The 5,197-nt window shown below is 44.6% G+C and overlaps 3 non-coding genes across 3 annotated transcripts; 2 read left to right on the top strand and 1 right to left on the bottom strand.

Annotated features, from left to right (window-relative positions):
• The first annotated feature begins 234 nt into the window (after positions 1 to 234).
• trnak-cuu (transfer RNA lysine (anticodon CUU)) lies at positions 235 to 307 on the top strand. Its single transcript has one exon. It is a non-coding gene; the product is annotated as a tRNA-Lys (tRNA).
• A 1,166-nt stretch (positions 308 to 1,473) lies between these two features.
• On the bottom strand, positions 1,474 to 1,545 carry trnae-cuc (transfer RNA glutamic acid (anticodon CUC)). The gene has a single exon. It is a non-coding gene; the product is annotated as a tRNA-Glu (tRNA).
• A 3,098-nt stretch (positions 1,546 to 4,643) lies between these two features.
• Positions 4,644 to 4,725, top strand: trnas-aga (transfer RNA serine (anticodon AGA)). Its single transcript has one exon. It is a non-coding gene; the product is annotated as a tRNA-Ser (tRNA).
• Positions 4,726 to 5,197: the final 472 nt, after the last annotated feature.

Raw genomic sequence — 5,197 nt, 5'->3', positions numbered from 1 at the left:
TAAATGCAGGAGAAAATCCTGAGGAAAATGGATCACAGTATTTGGAAGGAGGTGCAGCTAAGCAGTGGAAGATGTGAATGATGTTATGGATGATTGAGAGGAATGCATGGCAGCCTTGGGGCAATTGTAGACCGATTACATTCCACACTTCAAAATTCCGACCAAGCTGAGGTATCAGGTGGAAAGCAACAAAACCATCCATGCATGTTGGGATACAAAACAGATTTGTTATATGCCTGGCTAGCTCCGTCGGTAGACCATGAGACTCTTAATCTCAGGGTTGTGGGTTCGAGCCCCACGTTGGGCGCTGTAATATTTTAAAAATCTGATTAAGTGTTGTAAGGTCTGGAAACATTGACCCTGTTTCTCTCTCCAGCTGCTGAGTTTTTCCAGCATTTCCTGTGTTTGATTCAGATTTACATCATTCGCAGAAATTTGCTTTTATCTTTTTACTTCTAAATCTTGCTGCTTAAAAAAAAAAACACCAACCAATCACTGCGGCTCCTGTGCAACTTTCATCATGGAAAGCAACTGACACACATCAAATTCAAAGCACTTTATTGTTGCATCTCTTTCTGCTTCTGTCCCTGTCTGGCCTCCAGCTCCCTCTGACCGTCCAGCTCCCAGGTCAATCAGCAGCTTGATGCATACACAGCCAATTCGTGGGAATGGGTAAAACTCGTGGGTAAAGAGACACCTGGATCTCATCTTCCTCGTTCTCCCAGATACTAATTACAGGAATGTGCCCAGTGCCGATTATCCACAGTCACTCTCTCCTCCCAGTTGTTCAGCTTTGAAATTGATTTTCACACTGGGTTTCAATGTGAAGAAAGCAGAGCTGTGATAAGCTTATATTGTTCAGCAGATGTACTGCAAGAAGGTACATGACAGGCTGATGGTAACAGTGCTCTTTGGACGCGGTGAGCTCCAGTGAAGGATTGGCACCATTAATGTGTCGCTTAATTAGTCTCGTGACAAATCTCGTGCTGGAAATGACAAGAAAACTCGCTGAATTTGCTCCGTGTTTAAGTTTCAAAAGTGCCGAATACAAAGTAGGAAAGTACATCTTGCTCGAGACGGTTATAAAATGGCAGAATAGCCCGTGCTGTTGGGAAACATAAAATTATAGAAAGTTACAGCGCAGAAAGAGGCCATTCGGCCGGGGGTGCTGCTTTCAAAGAGCAGTTGTGATTGGTTGATCCATCAGGAGTGATATTTGTACCAGTGCAAACAGAAGGCAGCAAAATTCGTACTTCTCCCAGCCATATTTTGCCTCACACCAACATTTCTATAGTCAGTGCTTTGCAAACAGCCCTTCTCCTCTCCTCTTCCTTCACTGCCACTCACGAGTGTGATGTTTTCCAGATCTGAGGCGAAACTTCAACTCTCACTCCTCTGATTCTGGTGGAGTTTTTAAACATTTCTAATCAATGAGTAATCAACACTCGTTTCAACAAATTTAATAAATCGACATTCCCTGACCGGGAATCGAACCCGGGCCGCGGCGGTGAGAACGCCGAATCCTAACCACTAGACCACCAGGGAAGTTGCACCAATTTGTTTCGATTCGGCTTATCTACGCTGCTTTTGCCTATTGTTTTTCAGTTCCGATCTCTTTCACCACAAATCTGCCTGTTTAGGTTCAAGACAAACGACTTCTTCAGCCAATGAAAACAACGGTTACTGTGAGCTGGAACATGAAATCGACAGTGGAGTAAATAGTCCCACAAGCTGCTCATGTGAAACTTTCAATTTCCAAATCCCTCCGCCCTATTCGCTGTTGGTCCAATGGAAGCGCCAATCCCGAGTCACTGGACATTGGACCGAGGCATGACATTTGGATTATGGAGGCAACTTTTGACTTTTTTTTTCATTCCCGATCTCCTTCACCAGAGACAACTTTCTCCGACCAAATGGTCTGTTTAGGTTGAACAAAAGTGACTTCTTCACCTATGAGAAGAACCAATGCTGTTAGCTGGAACATGAAATCGATACTTTCCTCCTTTAAGACAGTTCTTAAAGCCTCCCCCTTTGACCGAACTTTTAGTCACCTGACCGGATATGAGGCTCGATGTCACACTTTGTTATATAATGGTCCTGGGGAACGCCTTGTGACGTTTCAACAGGTTAAAGGCGCTTTATACAAACAAATTGTTGCTGTTATAGGATATACATAGAAAGGGCCAGTCTCCTGCTTTATCTTTGACGCTGATAGTTTTCTCATCGACATTTTAACTTCAGCTAATGTGAATCAAGTTTGCGACGTTAAAAAAGTTTTTACCCCCTCAGGGAACTGAACCACATTGGCAATCACAGAGGAACAGACACAGAGAGATATACACCGAGAGTGACAGAGGCTTAAGGAGAGACACACACCCAGAAAGCAAGATGTCACCAACTTGGCTCAATGTTTGTTCCATTTCCGAAAGCAAATTTCCTGAATGTTGACAAATGAATGAAAATCAGAAAATACCGACGTATTTGGATGGGTTTCCTTCTAATTAACTGATAATTAATTTGATTAAAATCACAAATGGTGAAAACTTTAGTCAGCAGGATGCCAACCGTCATTTTCATATTTACAACAAACGTAAATTTTCGAACTTTCACTTACTCGAATAAACAAGCTTGGATAATGCTCTTGCCAGGTTTCAAACCGCAGCTCCATCACATGTGAAGCGAATATGACCCCACTCGCCTCTATAAACCCTGCGCTGTAAAGATCCCAATGGAGCGGTCTGGAATGTTAAGCGGTGACGTCATGCAGCAGCACTTTGGGTCTTTGTTTTGAAGAAATGGAATTCGGCTGTTCTCATTAGGAATGCTGGAGACAGACTGATCAACAATGTCATCATCCAATGGCACAGCGCAGTGAGAGGACCTTCCACCCATGGTGTCTATGTCAGTTTTGTACGAAGAGCTTTATAATTAATGACAATTTCCTTCTCTTTCTCCTTAGCCCTGTTTTTTTCGCCTTCAAGCCATTGAACAATTCCAATTTGGAAATGGGTGTTAAGAAAACCAACATTGAAAGCTTCAGCTGCTTCCTCACCTGAACAAATACGTCAGCCTTGCTCCAGGGACTGACGTTTGCAGTGCTTTACTTTGGTCAGAAGTTCAAGGCAATATAATTTGCAGGTAAGCCTGGATTTTTTTTATTCATTCACGTGATGTGGGCTTCGCTGTCTGGGCCAGCATTTATTGTCCATCCCTAATTGCCCTTGGGAAGGTGGTCTGCCTTCTGGAACCGCTGCAGTCCATTTAGGTAGGTTCTTCCACTGTGCTGTTAGGAAGTGAGTTCCAGGGTTTTGACCCAGTGACAGTGAAGGAACGGCGATATATTTCCAAGTCAGGATGGTGAGTGAATTGAAGGTGATGGTTCCTATCTATCTGCTGCCCTTGTCCTTCTAGCTGGGAATGGTCGTGGGTTTGGACGCTACTGTCTAAGCAGCCTTGGTGAATTCCTGCAGTACATCTTGTAGATGGTACACACTGCTGCTACTGTGCATCGGTGGTGAAGAAAGTGAATGTGGATGTGGTGCCAGTCAAGTGGACTGCTTTGCCCTGGACGGTGTCCAGCTTCTTCAGTGTTGCGGGGGCTGCACTCATCCAAGCAAGTGAGGAGTATTCTATTACACTCCTAACTTGTGCCTTGTAGATGGTAGACAGGAATTTGGGAGTTACGAGGTGAGTTACACGTTGCACGATTCCTAACCTCTGACCTGCTCTTGTAGCCACAGTGTTTATATGGCTAGTCCAGTTCAGTTCCTGGTCAATGGGAACCCCCAGGATGTTGATAGTGAGGGATTCAGTGATGGTAATGCCATCAAGTGGCGATAGTTGGATTCTCTCTTGTTGGAGATGGTCATTGCCTGACACTTGTGTGGTGCGAATGTTACTTGCCACTTGTCAGCCCAAGCCTGGATATTGCCCAGATCTTGCTGCATTTGGACATGGACTGCTTCAGTATCTGAGCAGTCGGGTATGGTGCTGAACATTGTGTAATCATCAGCTAACTTCGCCACTTCTGACCTTACGATGGATGGAAGTTCATTGCTGAAGATGGTCGGGCCGAGGACACTACCCTAAGGAACTCCTGCAGTGATGTCCTGGAGCTAAGATGACTGACCTCCAACAACCACAACCATCTTCCTTTGTGCTAGGTATGACTCCAACAAGCGGAGAGTTTCCCCCTGATTCCCATTGACTCCAGTTGTGTTCGGGCACCTTGATACCACACTCGATCAAATGCTGACTTGATGTCACCTCATCTCGGGAGTTCAGCACTTTTGTTTGTATTTGAACCAAGGCTGTAATGAGGTCAGGAGCTGAGTGGCCCTTACGGAACCCAAACTGCGCATCAGTGAGCAGGTTATTGCTAAGTCTGTGCCACTTGATAGCACTATTGATGACACCTTCCATTATTTTTTTGATGATGCAGAGTAGACTGATGGAGCGGTAATTGGCCGGGTTGAATCATTCTCACTCTTTCTTTCCCAGTTTTGTCGGGGGAACGAGGGGAGACAGTGTAAATTGCAGGGTTCTGGGGAAAAGATCAGGTCATGGCAGTGACAGGACGGGCTTTCTCCGCTGTAACCATTGCATGATTTCATACAAATAATAGTAATAGAATAGCAGCTTCTGTAGTCGTGGCCGAGTGGTTAAGGCGATGGACTAGAAATCCATTGGGGTTACCCCGCGCAGGTTCGAATCTTGCCGACTACTTTTCTCATTATTTCTGATTTTATCGGCGCACAGACAGAGCTAATTATCGTTTGAATCGAGAGAAAGTGATCCAAACACACCCGTGTTCTCTTGTTTCCGTTCATTTGTCAGCCTTCTGCAAATCTCCAGTTGGAAATGGAAAACAAAACGGAGCCAATCTGGTGACATGATTTCACTGTGGCATTTGTCTCTCCTTAGGCCTCTGTCACTCTCGGTTTATACCTGTCTGTGTTCCTCTGTGTGGGTCAATGTGGTTCAGTTCCCTGAGGAGGTGAACACATTTTTACGAGCAGAAACTGTATTCACATTAGTTGTGCAACTTCACATTACAATGTTACAGTGAAAAATATCAGGATGAAAGAGACAAGAGTAGTTTGTCTCTTTCTCTGTATGGACTACAACAACAACTTATATTTATAAAGCTCCTTTTTCCTAATGAAACGTCACAAGGCGTTCCCCAGGAGCAGTTTAT

Source organism: Cetorhinus maximus, chromosome 23 (genome assembly GCF_964194155.1).
Source record: "Cetorhinus maximus chromosome 23, sCetMax3.hap1.1, whole genome shotgun sequence".
NCBI lineage: Eukaryota > Metazoa > Chordata > Chondrichthyes > Lamniformes > Cetorhinidae > Cetorhinus > Cetorhinus maximus.
The sequence above is the reverse complement of the archived record's forward strand: the minus strand, read 5'-3'. Positions and strand labels throughout refer to the sequence as shown.